Source organism: Phytophthora infestans, genomic scaffold (assembly GCF_000142945.1).
Source record: "Phytophthora infestans T30-4 supercont1.37 genomic scaffold, whole genome shotgun sequence".
Classification (NCBI taxonomy): domain Eukaryota; phylum Oomycota; class Peronosporomycetes; order Peronosporales; family Peronosporaceae; genus Phytophthora; species Phytophthora infestans.
In genome coordinates, this window is record NW_003303722.1 from 1,581,019 (window position 1) to 1,582,516 (window position 1,498).

Here is a 1,498-nt window from a genome sequence, read left to right on the forward strand (position 1 = left end):
CTGCTTTGCTGGGTGTCGAAAAGACGCATAATAAAGCGTACGTACGCTATGTACTTCAAAGGAGTGTCGTACTAAGCTTGCGTTGTGCTTTCAGGTATTAAAGGGATAATCCTGCATACGGATGCTACCGTCAATAAAGTTTTCAAAGATCGCGTGAGGTTTTAGTTTTATTACTTTCATTTATATTAGCACGGTCTCGCTTGCTATAGTCCTTACTATTAAGATCTCTATATCATCAGCATTCCGATGAAAATAACTTGCCGAGCACTTCTACAAAACCAAAAGGCGTTGGTCTCCCGCATCGTGGTGGATTTGTGGGGTGCAATTGCAGAAGAGGTGCTGTCAAGGGTTTCGTAAAGGCTAAAAAGATTTTGGCCGGGCCGCGCGATGCTACCGACCACTTCCGGTTAATTGCACCGAAGCTGCAGCTTTTTGTGACGAGGTGTAACAAGCTGCAGTAATGTACATTGATTCTCTTTTTCAATCATAAATTGACAACAATTTTACTTAGGGACGGAGGGGGGGGTCATGACAGACAATTTCAGCAATATTAAAAAAATCTTCTCGCAAGCTATTCGTTTTACAAGTAGCTGCACTGATGTCGTGCATCGCACTGAGTCCGTGGTGTACAGCTGTACAATTAGGCAGACATTCCGTTGTTATGCTAAAAAGTTGGGATTGTTTTATAGAATTATGAGAATATAGTTTTTGTGTGAGGAAGATATCATGTCAGTGTTCACGGCAAGATTGACAGCGTAAAACATCGATATCTACCGGCTCCGGTACCCGTATACATGCGACTTTCGTGTATTCTGCTTTTAGTTTTAATGTTACAGTGTCAATGGTGTTTAGTGCGTGGAAAGTTATTGCGTAATCAAATTAGTTACACGCACAATAGTTTGCATATAAACTAGAGAGCTTAGACCTACATGCTCCAAATTACTGTAGTATAAGAGTCTTTAGTCCGGAGGCCCAAGCGGGGTATGGCCATGGCACAATAGGTGGTAATGTAGGAAGGCTAGTGTCACAGTGTATTCAGCCATTCGGATCTAGCTAGGTAGGCTTAACTTGCTTCAGACAACTTTCGAAATTGTCTGCTATTACGGATATACTTAAAAAAGAGAAACCATGACAAACGCCTTCTTACCGGATAGCTGCATAATTTGGAAGGTTACATTCGAAAGTATTTCAAATGTGCTACTGTCAAGTCATTCTTCTTCTTCATAAAAATTCTCGCATAGCGTCTACGTGTGGTTTTCGGGAAGGGTGTAGTTAAAGAAAGATTGAGGGTAAATCTGCTCTCGTCGAAAGTAACTGCCCTTTTTATACATATGCTTCCAAGCTTAAAAAGACTACAAATCTTATTCCTGAAGAAAGTCGCAGTGCGCTCAACATGGCATCTATATGCGCTCGGTATTGTAGCATATCATGGAAGCGCCAGACAATATCGCTTAAATTGACAGTTTTACGACAAAAAATTAAAATTTCGTCTGAACTT